The sequence below is a fragment of the Enoplosus armatus genome, chromosome 17 (assembly GCF_043641665.1).
Source record: "Enoplosus armatus isolate fEnoArm2 chromosome 17, fEnoArm2.hap1, whole genome shotgun sequence".
Classification (NCBI taxonomy): domain Eukaryota; kingdom Metazoa; phylum Chordata; class Actinopteri; order Centrarchiformes; family Enoplosidae; genus Enoplosus; species Enoplosus armatus.
In genome coordinates, this window is record NC_092196.1 from 195,131 (window position 1) to 213,938 (window position 18,808).

Here is an 18,808-nt window from a genome sequence, read left to right on the forward strand (position 1 = left end):
CAGAATTCTGATGTTGTTCTAGAATTCTGAGGTCATTCTAGAATTCTGAGGTCATTCTAGAATTCTGATGTCATTCTAGAATTCTGATGACATTCTAGAATTATGATGCTGTTCTACATTTCTGATGTCACTCTAGAATTTTTTCGAGATTCTACAATTCAGTCGACATTCTACAACTCTGAAGTCATTCTAGAATTCTGTCAACATTCTAGAATTCTGATGTCATTCTACAACTCTGATGTCAGCCTAAAATTCTGTCAACATTCTATAATTCTGACGCTGTTCTAAAATTCTGTCAACATTCTAGGATTCTGACTCTGTTCTACACTCTGATGTCATTCTAGATATCTGTCAACATTCTAGAATTATGACGCTGTTCTAGAATTCTGATGTCATTCTAGAATTCTGATGTAATTCCAGAATTCTCTTGACATTCCAGAATTCTGTTGATGTTCAAGAATTCTGATGTAATTCTACAATTCTGTCAACATTCTACAATTCTGATGTCATTCGAGAATTCTATCGACATTCCAGAATTCTATCGACATTCCAGATTTCTGATGTTGTTCTAGAATTCTGATGACATTCTAGAATTCTGAGGTCATTTTAGAATTCTGTCGACATTCTAGAATACTGATGACATTCTAGAATTCTGTCAACATTCTACAATTCTGATGTTATTCTAGAATTCTATCGACATTCCAGAATTCTGACGCTGTTCTAGAATTCTGATGTCATTCTAGAATTATGTCGACATTCTAGAATTTTGGCTTCGTTCTAGAATTCTGATGTCATTCTAGAATTCTGATGTAATTCTAGAATTCTCTCGACATTCCAGAATTCTGACGATGTTCTAGAATTCTGATGTCATTCTAGAATTATGTCGACATTTTAGAATTTTGGCTTCGTTCTAGAATTCTGAGGTCATTCTAGAATTCTTATGTCAATCTAGAATTCTGTCAACATTCTAGAATTCTGAGGTCATTCTAGAATTCTGTCGACATTCTAGAATTCTGAGGTCATTCTAGAATTCTGTCAACATTCTAGAATTCTGACACTGTTCTAGAATCCTGTCATTCTAGAATTTTTTCGACATTCCAGAATTCTGATGTTGTTCTAGAATTCTTATGTCATTCTAGAATTCTGATGACATTCTAGAATTCTGAGGTCATTTTGAATTCTGTCGACATTATAGAATTTTCTCAACATTCTAGAATTCTGAGGTCATTCTAGAATTCTTATGTCATTCTAGAATTCTGTCAACATTCTAGAATTCTGACGCTGTTCTAGAATTCTGATGTCATTCTAGAATTATGTCGACATTCTAGAATTTTGACTTTGTTCCAGAATTCTGATGTCACTCTACAATTCTTTCGACATTCCAGAATTCTGATGTTCTAGAATTCTGAAGTCATTCTAGAATTCTGATGTCAGTCTCGAATTCTGATGACATTCTAGAATTCTGATGTTGTTGTAGAATTCTGATGACATTCTAGAATTCTGAGGTCATTTTAGAATTTTGTCGACATTCTAGAATTCTGATGAAATTCTACAGTTCTGTCAACATTCTAAAATTCTGATGTCATTCTAGAATTCTATCGACATTCCAGAATTCTATCGACATTCCAGAATTCCGATGTTGTTCTAGAATTCTGAGATCATTCTAGAATTCTTATGTCATCCTAGAATTCTGTCGACATTCTAGAATTCTGAGGTCATTATAGAATTCTGTCAAAATTCTAGAATTCTGACGCTGTTCTAGAATTCTGAGGTCATTCTAGAATTCTGAGGTCATTTTATAATTCTGTCGACATTCTAGAATTTTGTCAACATTCTAGAATTCTGATGTTGTTCTAGAATTCTGATGACATTCTAGAATTCTTATGTCATTCTAGAATTCTGATGTTGTTCTCGAATTCTTATGTCATTCTAGAATTCTGTCGACATTCTAGAATCCTGAGGTAATTATAGAATTCTGTCAAAATTCTAGAATTCTGACGCTGTTCTAGAATTCTGTTGTCATTCTAGAATTATGTCGACATTCTACAATTCTGATGTCATTCTAGAATTCTATCGACATTCCAGAATTCTATCGACATTCCAGAATTCTGATGTTGTTCTAGAATTCTGATGATATTCTAGAATTTTGGCTTTGTTCTAGAATTCTGAGGTCATTCTAGTATTCTGATGACATTCTGGAATTCTGATGTTGTTCTAGAATTCTGAGGTCATTCTTGAATTCTGATGACATTCTAGAATTCTGAAGTCATTTTAGAATTCTATCGACATTCCAGAATTCTGATTTTGTTCTAGAATTCTGAGGTCATTCTAGAATTCTGATGACATTCTGGAATTTTGTCAACATTCTTGAATTCTGAGGTCATTCTAGAATTCTTATGTCATTCTAGAATTCTGATGACATTCTAGAATTCTGAGGTCATTCTAGAATTCTGTCAACATTCTAAAATTCTGACGCTGTTCTAGAATTCTGATGTCATTCTAGAATTATGTTGACATTCTAGAATTTTGACTTCGTTCCAGAATTCTGATGTCATTCTCGAATTCTTTCGACAATCCAGAATTCTGATGTTGTTCTAGAATTCTGATGTCATTTTAGAATTCTGATGACATTCTAGAATTCTGAGATCATTCTAGAATTCCGACGTAATTCTAGAATTCTATCGACATGACAGAATTCTATCGACATTCCAGAATTCTGATTTTGTTCTAGAATTCTGAGGTCATTTTAGAATTCTGTCGACATTCTAGAATTTTGTCAACATTCTAGAATTCTGAGGTCATTCTAGAATTCTTGTGTCATTCTAGAATTCTGATGACATTCTAGAATTCTGAGGTCATTCTAGAATTCTGTCAACATTCTAAAATTCTGACGCTGTTCTAGAATTCTGATGTCATTCTAGAATTATGTTGACATTCTAGAATTTTGACTTCGTTCCAGAATTCTGATGTCATTCTCGAATTCTTTCGACAATCCAGAATTCTGATGTTGTTCTAGAATTCTGATGTCATTTTAGAATTCTGATGACATTCTAGAATTCTGAGGTCATTCTAGAATTCTGACGCTGTTCTACACTCTGATGTCATTCTAGATATCTGTCAACATTCTAGAATTATGACGCTGTTCTATGATTCTGTCAACATTCTACAATTCTGATGTCATTCTAGAATTCTATGGACATTCCAGATTTCTATCGACATTCCAGAATTCTGATGTTGTTCTAGAATTCTGATGACATTCTAGAATTCTGAGGTCATTTTAGAATTCTGTCGACATTCTAGAATACTGATGACATTCTAGAATTCTGTCAACATTCTACAATTCTGATGTCATTCTAGAATTCTATCGACATTCCAGAATTCTATCGACATTCCAGAATTCTGATGTTGTTCTATAATTCTGAGGTCATTCTAGAATTCTTATGTCATTCTAGAATTCTGTCGACATTCTAGAATTCTGAGATCATTCTAGAATTCCGACGTAATTCTAGAATTCTATCGACATGACAGAATTCTATCGACATTCCAGAATTCTGATTTTGTTCTAGAATTCTGAGGTCATTTTAGAATTCTGTCAACATTCTAGAATTCTGAGGTCATTCTAGAATTCTTGTGTCATTCTAGAATTCTGATGACATTCTAGAATTCTGAGGTCATTCTAGAATTCTGTCAACATTCTAAAATTCTGACGCTGTTCTAGAATTCTGATTTCATTCTAGAATTATGTTGACATTCTAGAATTTTGACTTCGTTCCAGAATTCTGATGTCATTCTCGAATTCTTTCGACAATCCAGAATTCTGATGTTGTTCTAGAATTCTGATGTCATTTTAGAATTCTGATGACATTCTAGAATTCTGAGGTCATTCTAGAATTCTGACGCTGTTCTACACTCTGATGTCATTCTAGATATCTGTCAACATTCTAGAATTATGACGCTGTTCTACGATTCTGTCAACATTCTACAATTCTGATGTCATTCTATAATTCTGATGTCATTCTAGAATCTGATGTCATTTTAGAATTCTGATGACATTCTAGAATTCTGAGGTCATTTTAGAATTCTGTCGTCATTCTAGAATTCTGATGTCATTCTAGAATTCTATCGACAATGCAGAATTCTATCGACATTCCAGAATTCTGATGTTGTTCTAGAATTTTGAGGTCATTCTAGAATTCTGATGTCATTCTAGAATTCTTTCGACATTCCAGAATTCTGATGTTCTAGAATTCTGATGTCATTCTAGAATTCTTTCGACATTCCAGAATTCTGATGTTCTAGAATTCTGAGGTCATTTTAGAATTTTGTCGTTATTCTAGAAATCTGATGAAATTCTAGAGTTCTGTAAACATTCTAAAATTCTGATGTCATTCTACAATTCTGAGGTCATTTTAGAATTCTGTCGACATTGTAGAATTCTGATGTCATTCTAGAATTCTATCGACATTCCAGAATTCTATCGACATTCCAGAATTCTGATGTTGTTCTAGAATTCTGAGGTCTTTCTAGAATTCTTATGTCATTCTAGAATTCTGTCGACATTCTAGAATTCTGAGATCATTCAAGAATTCTGATGTCATTCTAGAATTCTGAGGTCATTCTAGAATTCTCATGTCAGTCTAGAATTCTGATGACATTCTAGAATTCTGATGACATTCTAGAATTATGATGCTGTTCTACATTTCTGATGTCACTCTAGAATTTTTTCGAGATTCAACAATTCAGTCGACATTCTACAACTCTGAAGTCATTCTACAACTCTGATGTCAGCCTAAAATTCTGTCAACATTCTAGGATTCTGACTCTGTTCTACACTCTGATGTCATTCTAGATATCTGTCAACATTCTAGAATTATGACGCTGAGGTCATTCTAGAATTCTATCGACATTCCAGAATTCTGATTTTGTTCTAGAATTCTGAGGTCATTTTAGAATTCTGTCAACATTCTAGAATTCTGAGGTCATTCTAGAATTCTTGTGTCATTCTAGAATTCTGATGACATTCTAGAATTCTGAGGTCATTCTAGAATTCTGTCAACATTCTAAAATTCTGACGCTGTTCTAGAATTCTGATTTCATTCTAGAATTATGTTGACATTCTAGAATTTTGACTTCGTTCCAGAATTCTGATGTCATTCTCGAATTCTTTCGACAATCCAGAATTCTGATGTTGTTCTAGAATTCTGATGTCATTTTAGAATTCTGATGACATTCTAGAATTCTGAGGTCATTCTAGAATTCTGACGCTGTTCTACACTCTGATGTCATTCTAGATATCTGTCAACATTCTAGAATTATGACGCTGTTCTACGATTCTGTCAACATTCTACAATTCTGATGTCATTCTATAATTCTGATGTCATTCTAGAATCTGATGTCATTTTAGAATTCTGATGACATTCTAGAATTCTGAGGTCATTTTAGAATTCTGTCGTCATTCTAGAATTCTGATGTCATTCTAGAATTCTATCGACAATGCAGAATTCTATCGACATTCCAGAATTCTGATGTTGTTCTAGAATTTTGAGGTCATTCTAGAATTCTGATGTCATTCTAGAATTCTTTCGACATTCCAGAATTCTGATGTTCTAGAATTCTGATGTCATTCTAGAATTCTTTCGACATTCCAGAATTCTGATGTTCTAGAATTCTGAGGTCATTTTAGAATTTTGTCGTTATTCTAGAAATCTGATGAAATTCTAGAGTTCTGTAAACATTCTAAAATTCTGATGTCATTCTACAATTCTGAGGTCATTTTAGAATTCTGTCGACATTGTAGAATTCTGATGTCATTCTAGAATTCTATCGACATTCCAGAATTCTATCGACATTCCAGAATTCTGATGTTGTTCTAGAATTCTGAGGTCTTTCTAGAATTCTTATGTCATTCTAGAATTCTGTCGACATTCTAGAATTCTGAGATCATTCAAGAATTCTGATGTCATTCTAGAATTCTGAGGTCATTCTAGAATTCTCATGTCAGTCTAGAATTCTGATGACATTCTAGAATTCTGATGACATTCTAGAATTATGATGCTGTTCTACATTTCTGATGTCACTCTAGAATTTTTTCGAGATTCAACAATTCAGTCGACATTCTACAACTCTGAAGTCATTCTACAACTCTGATGTCAGCCTAAAATTCTGTCAACATTCTAGGATTCTGACTCTGTTCTACACTCTGATGTCATTCTAGATATCTGTCAACATTCTAGAATTATGACGCTGAGGTCATTCTAGAATTCTGTCGACATTCTAGAATTCTGATGTCATTCTAGAATTATGTTGACATTCTAGAATTTTGACTTTGTTCCAGAATTCTGATGTCATTCTAGAATTCTTTCGACATTCCAGAATTCTGATGTCATTCTAGAATTCTGATGACATTCTAGAATTCTGAGGTCATTTTAGAATTCTGTCCACATTCAAGAATTCTGAGGTCATTCTAGAATTCTTATGTCATTCTGGAATTCTGAGGTCATTTTAGAATTCTGTCGACAATCTAGAATTTTCTCAACATTCTAGAATCCTGAGGTCATTCTAGAATTCTGATGACATTCTAGAATTCTGAGGTCATTCTAGAATTCTGTCAACATTCTAGAATTCAGAGGTCATTCTAGAATTCTGTCAACATTCTAGAATTCTGACACTGTTCTAGAATTCTGATGTCATTCTAGAATTCTTTCGACATTCCAGAATTCAGATGTTGTTCAAGAATTCTGAGGTCATTCTAGAATTCTGATGTCATTTTAGAATTCTGTCGACATTCTATAATTCTGATGACATTCTAGAATTCTGAGGTCATTTTAGAATTCTGTCGTCATTCTAGAATTCTGAGGTCATTCTAGAATTCTGTCAACATTCTAGAATTCTGACGCTGTTCTAGAATTCTGTTGACATTCTAGAATTCTGTCAACATTCTACAATTCTTATGTCAATCTAGAATTCTGTCAACATTCTAGAATTCTGAGGTCATTCTAGAATCTGTCGACATTCTATAATTCGGAAGTCATTCTATAATTCTGTAAACATTCTAGAATTCTGACGCTGTTCTAGAAATCTGATGTCATTCTAGAATTATGTTGACATTCTAGAATTTTGACTTTGTTCCAGAATTCTGATGTCATTCTAGAATTCTTTCGACATTCCAGAATTCTGATGTCATTCTAGAATTCTGATGACATTCTAGAATTCTGAGGTCATTTTAGAATTCTGTCCACATTCTAGAATTCTGAGGTCATTCTAGAATTCTTATGTCATTCTGGAATTCTGAGGTCATTCTAGAATTCTGTCAACATTCTAGAATTCTGACACTGTTCTAGAATTCTGATGTCATTCTAGAATTCTTTCGACATTCCAGAATTCAGATGTTGTTCAAGAATTCTGAGGTCATTCTAGAATTCTGATGTCATTTTAGAATTCTGTCGACATTCTGTAATTCTGATGACATTCTAGAATTCTGAGGTCATTTTAGAATTCTGTCGTCATTCTAGAATTCTGAGGTCATTCTAGAATTCTGCGAACATTCTAGAATTCTGATATTGTTCTAGAATTCTTTCGACATTCCAGAATTCTGATGTTCTAGATTTCTGAGGTCATTCTAGAATTCTGATGACATTCTAGAATTCTAAAATGACCTCAGAATTCTAGAATGTCATCAGAATTACAGAATGTCGACAGAGTCATTCTAGAATTCTGTCAACATTCTAGAATTCTGACACTGTTCTAGAATTCTGATGTCATTCTAGAATTCTTTCGACATTCCAGAATTCAGATGTTGTTCAAGAATTCTGAGGTCATTCTAGAATTCTGATGTCATTTTAGAATTCTGTCGACATTCTATAATTCTGATGACATTCTAGAATTCTGAGGTCATTTTAGAATTCTGTCGTCATTCTAGAATTCTGAGGTCATTCTAGAATTCTGTCAACATTCTAGAATTCTGACGCTGTTCTAGAATTCTGTTGACATTCTAGAATTCTGTCAACATTCTACAATTCTTATGTCAATCTAGAATTCTGTCAACATTCTAGAATTCTGAGGTCATTCTAGAATCTGTCGACATTCTATAATTCGGAAGTCATTCTATAATTCTGTAAACATTCTAGAATTCTGACGCTGTTCTAGAAATCTGATGTCATTCTAGAATTATGTTGACATTCTAGAATTTTGACTTTGTTCCAGAATTCTGATGTCATTCTAGAATTCTTTCGACATTCCAGAATTCTGATGTCATTCTAGAATTCTGATGACATTCTAGAATTCTGAGGTCATTTTAGAATTCTGTCCACATTCTAGAATTCTGAGGTCATTCTAGAATTCTTATGTCATTCTGGAATTCTGAGGTCATTCTAGAATTCTGTCAACATTCTAGAATTCTGACACTGTTCTAGAATTCTGATGTCATTCTAGAATTCTTTCGACATTCCAGAATTCAGATGTTGTTCAAGAATTCTGAGGTCATTCTAGAATTCTGATGTCATTTTAGAATTCTGTCGACATTCTGTAATTCTGATGACATTCTAGAATTCTGAGGTCATTTTAGAATTCTGTCGTCATTCTAGAATTCTGAGGTCATTCTAGAATTCTGCGAACATTCTAGAATTCTGATATTGTTCTAGAATTCTTTCGACATTCCAGAATTCTGATGTTCTAGATTTCTGAGGTCATTCTAGAATTCTGATGACATTCTAGAATTCTGAGGTCATTTTAGAATTCTTTCGACATTCCAGAATTCTGATGTTGTTCTAGAATTCTGAGGTCATTCTAGAATTCTGATGTTATTCTAGAATTCTTTCGACATTCCAGAATTCTGATGTTCTGGAATTCTTATGTCATTCTAGAATTCTATCGACATTCCAGAATTCTATCGACATTCCAGAATTCTGATATTGTTCTAGAATTTTGATGTCTTACTAGAATTCTGATGTCATTTTAGAATTCTGATGACATTCTAGAATTCTGAGGTCATTCTAGAATTCTGTCAACATTCAAGACTTCTGACGCTGTTCTAGAATTCTGATGTTATTCTAGAATTCTGATGTCATTCTAGAATTCTGAGGTCATTCTAGAATTGTGATGTAATTCTAGAATTCTCTCGACATTCCACAATTCTGAGGATGTTCTAGAATTCTGATGTCATTCTACTATTCTGACGTCCTAGAATTAAGATGTCATTCTATAATTCTGACGTTCTAGAATTATGAGGTCATTCTAGAGTTCTGCGAACATTCTAGAATTCTGATATTGTTCTAGAATTCTTTCGACATTTCAGAATTCTGATGTTCTAGATTTCTGAGGTCATTCTCGAATTCTGATGACATTCTAGAATTCTGAGGTCATTTTAGAATTCTTTCGACATTCTAGAATTCTGATGTTGTTCTAGAATTTTGAGGTCATTCTAGAATTCTGATGTCATTCTAGAATTCTTTCGACATTCCAGAATTCTGATGTTCTAGAATTCTGATGTCATTCTAGAATTCTTTCGACATTCCAGAATTCTGATGTTCTAGAATTCTGAGGTTATTTTAGAATTTTGTCGTTATTCTAGAAATCTGATGAAATTCTAGAGTTCTGTAAACATTCTAAAATTCTGATGTCATTTTAGAATTCTGTCGACATTGTAGAATTCTGATGTCATTCTAGAATTCTATCGACATTCCAGAATTCTATCGACATTCCAGAATTCTGATGTTGTTCTAGAATTCTGAGGTCTTTCTAGAATTCTTATGTCATTCTAGAATTCTGTCGACATTCTAGAATTCTTTCGACATTCCAGAATTCTGATGTCATTCTAGAATTCTGATGACATTCTAGAATTCTGAGGTCATTTTAGAATTCTGTCCACATTCTAGAATTCTGAGGTCATTCTAGAATTCTTATGTCATTCTGGAATTCTGAAGTCATTTTAGAATTCTGTCGACAATCTAGAATTTTCTCAACATTCTAGAATTCTGAGGTCATTCTAGAATTCTGATGACATTCTAGAATTCTGAGGTCATTCTAGAATTCTGTCAACATTCTAGAATTCTGATGTCATTCTAGAATTCTGTCAACATTCTAGAATTCTGACACTGTTCTAGAATTCTGATGTCATTCTAGAATTCTTTCGACATTCCAGAATTCAGATGTTGTTCAAGAATTCTGAGGTCATTCTAGAATTCTGATGTCATTTTAGAATTCTGTCGACATTCTATAATTCTGATGACATTCTAGAATTCTGAGGTCATTTTAGAATTCTGTCAACATTCTAGAATTCTGACGCTGTTCTAGAATTCTGATGACATTCTAGAATTCTGTCAACATTCTACAATTCTTATGTCAATCTAGAATTCTGTCAACATTCTAGAATTCTGAGGTCATTCTAGAATTCTGTCGACATTCTATAATTCGGAAGTCATTCTATAATTCTGTAAACATTCTAGAATTCTGACGCTGTTCTAGAATTCTGATGTCATTCTAGAATTATGTTGACATTCTAGAATTTTGACTTTGTTCCAGAATTCTGATGTCATTCTAGAATTCTTTCGACATTCCAGAATTCTGATGTCATTCTAGAATTCTGATGACATTCTAGAATTCTGAGGTCATTTTAGAATTCTGTCCACATTCTAGAATTCTGAGGTCATTCTAGAATTCTTATGTCATTCTGGAATTCTGAGGTCATTTTAGAATTCTGTCGACAATCTAGAATTTTCTCAACATTCTAGAATTCTGAGGTCATTCTAGAATTCTGATGACATTCTAGAATTCTGAGGTCATTCTAGAATTCTGTCAACATTCTAGAATTCTGAGGTCATTCTAGAATTCTGTCAACATTCTAGAATTCTGACACTGTTCTAGAATTCTGATGTCATTCTAGAATTCTTTCGACATTCCAGAATTCAGATGTTGTTCAAGAATTCTGAGGTCATTCTAGAATTCTGATGTCATTTTAGAATTCTGTCGACATTCTATAATTCTGATGACATTCTAGAATTCTGAGGTCATTTTAGAATTCTGTCGTCATTCTAGAATTCTGAGGTCATTCTAGAATTCTGCGAACATTCTAGAATTCTGATATTGTTCTAGAATTCTTTCGACATTCCAGAATTCTGATGTTCTAGATTTCTGAGGTCATTCTAGAATTCTGATGACATTCTAGAATTCTGAGGTCATTTTAGAATTCTTTCGACATTCCAGAATTCTGATGTTGTTCTAGAATTCTGAGGTCATTCTAGAATTCTAATGTCATTCTAGAATTCTTTCGACATTCCAGAATTCTGATGTTCTAGAATTCTGATGTCATTCTAGAATTCTATCGACATTCCAGAATTCTATCGACATTCCAGAATTCTGATATTGTTCTAGAATTTTGATGTCTTACTAGAATTCTGATGTCATTTTAGAATTCTGTCAACATTCAAGAATTCTGACGCTGTTCTAGAATTCTGATGTTATTCTAGAATTCTGAGGTCATTCTAGAATTCTGAGGTCATTCTAGAATTCTGATGACATTCTAGAATTCTGAGGTCATTTTAGAATTCTGTCCACATTCTAGAATTCTGAGGTCATTCTAGAATTCTTATGTCATTCTGGAATTCTGAGGTCATTCTAGAATTCTGTCAACATTCTAGAATTCTGACACTGTTCTAGAATTCTGATGTCATTCTAGAATTCTTTCGACATTCCAGAATTCAGATGTTGTTCAAGAATTCTGAGGTCATTCTAGAATTCTGATGTCATTTTAGAATTCTGTCGACATTCTATAATTCTGATGACATTCTAGAATTCTGAGGTCATTTTAGAATTCTGTCGTCATTCTAGAATTCTGAGGTCATTCTAGAATTCTGTCAACATTCTAGAATTCTGACGCTGTTCTAGAATTCTGTTGACATTCTAGAATTCTGTCAACATTCTACAATTCTTATGTCAATCTAGAATTCTGTCAACATTCTAGAATTCTGAGGTCATTCTAGAATCTGTCGACATTCTATAATTCGGAAGTCATTCTATAATTCTGTAAACATTCTAGAATTCTGACGCTGTTCTAGAAATCTGATGTCATTCTAGAATTATGTTGACATTCTAGAATTTTGACTTTGTTCCAGAATTCTGATGTCATTCTAGAATTCTTTCGACATTCCAGAATTCTGATGTCATTCTAGAATTCTGATGACATTCTAGAATTCTGAGGTCATTCTAGAATTCTGATGACATTCTAGAATTCTGAGGTCATTCTAGAATTCTGTCAACATTCTAGAATTCTGAGGTCATTCTAGAATTCTGTCAACATTCTAGAATTCTGACACTGTTCTAGAATTCTGATGTCATTCTAGAATTCTTTCGACATTCCAGAATTCAGATGTTGTTCAAGAATTCTGAGGTCATTCTAGAATTCTGATGTCATTTTAGAATTCTGTCGACATTCTATAATTCTGATGACATTCTAGAATTCTGAGGTCATTTTAGAATTCTGTCGTCATTCTAGAATTCTGAGGTCATTCTAGAATTCTGCGAACATTCTAGAATTCTGATATTGTTCTAGAATTCTTTCGACATTCCAGAATTCTGATGTTCTAGATTTCTGAGGTCATTCTAGAATTCTGATGACATTCTAGAATTCTGAGGTCATTTTAGAATTCTTTCGACATTCCAGAATTCTGATGTTGTTCTAGAATTTTGAGGTCATTCTAGAATTCTGATGTCATTCTAGAATTCTTTCGACATTCCAGAATTCTGATGTTCTAGAATTCTGATGTCATTCTAGAATTCTTTCGACATTCCAGAATTCTGATGTTCTAGAATTCTGAGGTCATTTTAGAATTTTGTCGTTATTCTAGAAATCTGATGAAATTCTAGAGTTCTGTAAACATTCTAAAATTCTGATGTCATTCTACAATTCTGAGGTCATTTTAGAATTCTGTCGACATTGTAGAATTCTGATGTCATTCTAGAATTCTATCGACATTCCAGAATTCTATCGACATTCCAGAATTCTGATGTTGTTCTAGAATTCTGAGGTCTTTCTAGAATTCTTATGTCATTCTAGAATTCTGTCGACATTCTAGATTTCTGAGATCATTCTAGAATTTTGATGTCATTCTAGAATTCTGAGGTCATTCTAGAATTCTCATGTCAGTCTAGAATTCTGATGACATTCTAGAATTCTGAGGTCATTTTAGAATTCTGTCGTCATTCTAGAATTCTGAGGTCATTCTAGAATTCTGTCAACATTCTAGAATTCTGACGCTGTTCTAGAATTCTGATGACATTCTAGAATTCTGTCAACATTCTACAATTCTTATGTCAATCTAGAATTCTGTCAACATTCTAGAATTCTGAGGTCATTCTAGAATTCTGTCGACATTCTATAATTCGGAAGTCATTCTATAATTCTGTAAACATTCTAGAATTCTGACGCTGTTCTAGAATTCTGATGTCATTCTAGAATTATGTTGACATTCTAGAATTTTGACTTTGTTCCAGAATTCTGATGTCATTCTAGAATTCTTTCGACATTCCAGAATTCTGATGTCATTCTAGAATTCTGATGACATTCTAGAATTCTGAGGTCATTTTAGAATTCTGTCCACATTCTAGAATTCTGAGGTCATTCTAGAATTCTTATGTCATTCTGGAATTCTGAGGTCATTTTAGAATTCTGTCGACAATCTAGAATTTTCTCAACATTCTAGAATTCTGAGGTCATTCTAGAATTCTGATGACATTCTAGAATTCTGAGGTCATTCTAGAATTCTGTCAACATTCTAGAATTCTGAGGTCATTCTAGAATTCTGTCAACATTCTAGAATTCTGACACTGTTCTAGAATTCTGATGTCATTCTAGAATTCTTTCGACATTCCAGAATTCAGATGTTGTTCAAGAATTCTGAGGTCATTCTAGAATTCTGATGTCATTTTAGAATTCTGTCGACATTCTATAATTCTGATGACATTCTAGAATTCTGAGGTCATTTTAGAATTCTGTCGTCATTCTAGAATTCTGAGGTCATTCTAGAATTCTGCGAACATTCTAGAATTCTGATATTGTTCTAGAATTCTTTCGACATTCCAGAATTCTGATGTTCTAGATTTCTGAGGTCATTCTAGAATTCTGATGACATTCTAGAATTCTGAGGTCATTTTAGAATTCTTTCGACATTCCAGAATTCTGATGTTGTTCTAGAATTCTGAGGTCATTCTAGAATTCTAATGTCATTCTAGAATTCTTTCGACATTCCAGAATTCTGATGTTCTAGAATTCTGATGTCATTCTAGAATTCTATCGACATTCCAGAATTCTATCGACATTCCAGAATTCTGATATTGTTCTAGAATTTTGATGTCTTACTAGAATTCTGATGTCATTTTAGAATTCTGATGACATTCTAGAATTCTGAGGTCATTCTAGAATTCTGTCAACATTCAAGAATTCTGACGCTGTTCTAGAATTCTGATGTTATTCTAGAATTCTGAGGTCATTCTAGAATTCTGAGGTCATTCTAGAATTCTGATGTCATTCTAGAATTCTGAGGTCATTCTAGAATTGTGATGTAATTCTAGAATTCTCTCGACATTCCACAATTCTGAGGATGTTCTAGAATTCTGATGTCATTCTACTATTCTGACGTCCTAGAATTAAGATGTCATTCTATAATTCTGACGTTCTAGAATTATGAGGTCATTCTAGAATTCTGCGAACATTCTAGAATTCTGATATTGTTCTAGAATTCTTTCGACATTCCAGAATTCTGATGTTCTAGATTTCTGAGGTCATTCTAGAATTCTGATGACATTCTAGAATTCTGAGGTCATTTTAGAATTCTTTCGACATTCCAGAATTCTGATGTTGTTCTAGAATTTTGAGGTCATTCTAGAATTCTGATGTCATTCTAGAATTCTTTCGACGTTCCAGAATTCTGATGTTCTAGAATTCTGATGTCATTCTAGAATTCTTTCGACATTCCAGAATTCTGATGTTCTAGAATTCTGAGGTCATTTTAGAATTTTGTCGTTATTCTAGAAATCTGATGAAATTCTAGAGTTCTGTAAACATTCTAAAATTCTGATGTCATTCTACAATTCTGAGGTCATTTTAGAATTCTTTCGACATTCCAGAATTCTGATGTTGTTCTAGAATTTTGAGGTCATTCTAGAATTCTGATGTCATTCTAGAATTCTTTCGACATTCCAGAATTCTGATGTTCTAGAATTCTGATGTCATTCTAGAATTCTTTCGACATTCCAGAATTCTGATGTTCTAGAATTCTGAGGTCATTTTAGAATTTTGTCGTTATTCTAGAAATCTGATGAAATTCTAGAGTTCTGTAAACATTCTAAAATTCTGATGTCATTCTACAATTCTGAGGTCATTTTAGAATTCTGTCGACATTGTAGAATTCTGATGTCATTCTAGAATTCTATCGACATTCCAGAATTCTATCGACATTCCAGAATTCTGATGTTGTTCTAGAATTCTGAGGTCTTTCTAGAATTCTTATGTCATTCTAGAATTCTGTCGACATTCTAGAATTCTGAGATCATTCTAGAATTCTGATGTTATTCTAGAATTCTGAGGTCATTCTAGAATTCTCATGTCAGTCTAGAATTCTGATGACATTCTAGAATTCTGATGACATTCTAGAATTATGATGCTGTTCTACATTTCTGATGTCACTCTAGAATTTTTTCGAGATTCAACAATTCAGTCGACATTCTACAACTCTGAAGTCATTCTACAACTCTGATGTCAGCCTAAAATTCTGTCAACATTCTAGGATTCTGACTCTGTTCTACACTCTGATGTCATTCTAGATATCTGTCAACATTCTAGAATTATGACGCTGAGGTCATTCTAGAATTCTGTCGACATTCTAGAATTCTGATGTCATTTTAGAATTCTGATGACATTCTAGAATTCTGAGGTCATTCTAGAATTCTGTCAACATTCAAGAATTCTGACGCTGTTCTAGAATTCTGATGTCATTCTACTATTCTGACGTCCTAGAATTAAGATGTCATTCTATAATTCTGACGTTCTAGAATTATGAGGTCATTCTAGAATTCTGCGAACATTCTAGAATTCTGATATCGTTCTAGAATTCTTTCGACATTCCAGAATTCTGATGTTCTAGATTTCTGAGGTCATTCTAGAATTCTGATGACATTCTAGAATTCTGAGGTCATTTTAGAATTCTTTCGACATTCCAGAATTCTGATGTTGTTCTAGAATTTTGAGGTCATTCTAGAATTCTGATGTCATTCTAGAATTCTTTCGACATTCCAGAATTCTGATGTTCTAGAATTCTGATGTCATTCTAGAATTCTTTCGACATTCCAGAATTCTGATGTTCTAGAATTCTGAGGTCATTTTAGAATTTTGTCGTTATTCTAGAAATCTGATGAAATTCTAGAGTTCTGTAAACATTCTAAAATTCTGATGTCATTCTACAATTCTGAGGTCATTTTAGAATTCTGTCGACATTGTAGAATTCTGATGTCATTCTAGAATTCTATCGACATTCCAGAATTCTATCGACATTCCAGAATTCTGATGTTGTTCTAGAATTCTGAGGTCTTTCTAGAATTCTTATGTCATTCTAGAATTCTGTCGACATTCTAGAATTCTGAGATCATTCTAGAATTCTGTCGTCATTCTAGAATTCTCATGTCAGTCTAGAATTCTGATGACATTCTAGAATTCTGATGACATTCTAGAATTATGATGCTGTTCTACATTTCTGATGTCACTCTAGAATTTTTTCGAGATTCAACAATTCAGTCGACATTCTACAACTCTGAAGTCATTCTACAACTCTGATGTCAGCCTAAAATTCTGTCAACATTCTAGGATTCTGACTGTTCTACACTCTGATGTCATTCTAGATATCTGTCAACATTCTAGAATTATGACGCTGAGGTCATTCTAGAATTCTGTCGACATTCTAGAATTCTGATGTCATTCTAGAATTCTGTCAACATTCTAGAATTCTGACGCTGTTCGAGAATTCTGATGACATTCTAGAATTCTGTCAACATTCTACAATTCTTATGTCAATCTAGAATTCTGTCAACATTCTAGAATTCTGAGGTCATTCTAGAATTCTGTCGACATTCTAGAATTCTGAAGTCATTCTATAATTCTGTCAACATTCTAGAATTCTGACGCTGTTCTAGAATTCTGATGTCATTCTAGAATTATGTTGACATTCTAGAATTTTGACTTTGTTCCAGAATTCTGATGTCATTCTAGAATTCTTTCGACATTCCAGAACTCTGATGTCATTCTAGAATTCTGATGACATTCTAGAATTCTGAGGTCATTTTAGAATTCTGTCCACATTCTAGAATTCTGAGGTCATTCTAGAATTCTTATGTCATTCTGGAATTCTGAGGTCATTTTAGAATTCTGTCGACAATCTAGAATTTTCTCAACATTCTAGAATTCTGAGGTCATTCTAGAATTCTGATGACATTCTAGAATTCTGAGGTCATTCTAGAATTCTGTCAAAATTCTAGAATTCTGAGGTCATTCTAGAATTCTGTCAACATTCTAGAATTCTGACACTATTCTAGAATTCTGATGTCATTCTAGAATTCTTTCGACATTCCAGAATTCAGATGTTGTTCAAGAATTCTGAGGTCATTCTAGAATTCTGATGTCATTTTAGAATTCTGTCGACATTCTATAATTCTGATGACATTCTAGAATTCTGAGGTCATTTTAGAATTCTGTCGTCATTCTAGAATTCTGAGGTCATTCTAGAATTCTGCGAACATTCTAGAATTCTGATATTGTTCTAGAATTCTTTCGACATTCCAGAATTCTGATGTTCTAGATTTCTGAGGTCATTCTAGAATTCTGATGACATTCTAGAATTCTGAGGTCATTTTAGAATTCTTTCGACATTCCAGAATTCTGATGTTGTTCTAGAATTCTGAGGTCATTCTAGAATTCTGATGTCATTCTAGAATTCTTTCGACATTCCAGAATTCTGATGTTCTAGAATTCTGATGTCATTCTAGAATTCTATCGACATTCCAGAATTCTATCGACATTCCAGAATTCTGATATTGTTCTAGAATTCTGATGTCTTACTAGAATTCTGATGTCATTTTAGAATTTTGATGACATTCTAGAATTCTGAGGTCATTCTAGAATTCTGTCAACATTCAAGAATTCTGACGCTGTTCTAGAATTCTGATGTTATTCTAGAATTCTGATGTCATTCTAGAATTCTGAGGTCATTCTAGAATTCTGATGTCATTCTAGAATTCTGAGGTCATTCTAGAATTGTGATGTAATTCTAGAATTCTCTCGACATTCCACAATTCTGACGATGTTCTAGAATTCTGATGTCATTCTACTATTCTGACGTCCTAGAATTAAGATGTCATTCTATAATTCTGACGTTCTAGAATTATGAGGTCATTCTAGAATTCTGCGAACATTCTAGAATTCTGATATTGTTCTAGAATTCTTTCGACATTCCAGAATTCTGATGTTCTAGATTTCTGAGGTCATTTTAGAATTCTTTCGACATTCCAGAATTCTGATGTTGTTCTAGAATTCTGATGACATTCTAGAATTCTGAGGTCATTTTAGAATTCTGTCCACATTCTAGAATTCTGAGGTCATTCTAGAATTCTTATGTCATTCTGGAATTCTGAGGTCATTTTAGAATTCTGTCGACAATCTAGAATTTTCTCAACATTCTAGAATTCTGATGTCATTCTAGAATTCTGATGTCATTCTAGAATTCTTTCGACATTCCAGAATTCAGATGTTGTTCAAGAATTCTGAGGTCAT